Consider the following 278-nt stretch of genomic DNA (forward strand, 5'->3'; position numbering starts at 1 on the left):
ACGCAATTCCTGAAGGGAAGATAAAATTTTGTATATTGCTGCTAATCAATGATAGGAAGGTATTAAAATCATATATATCGTTACTTTTTTCCGGAAACAGTAAATCCGAAATCTCTTTTGTATCAAATACAGTAATCCACTTATTTTAATTTACATATTACACTTTCAGTTGCTAACATTATTTCGTTCCCATCTCCAGGCAACATTCTTCAGAGAAACATTAAAAAAAAACTTTGAAGCTCAGCATTTTGTTTTCATAGACTAGGCACTTTTTACTC

Source organism: Penaeus monodon, chromosome 30 (assembly GCF_015228065.2).
Source record: "Penaeus monodon isolate SGIC_2016 chromosome 30, NSTDA_Pmon_1, whole genome shotgun sequence".
Classification (NCBI taxonomy): Eukaryota; Metazoa; Arthropoda; class Malacostraca; order Decapoda; family Penaeidae; genus Penaeus; species Penaeus monodon.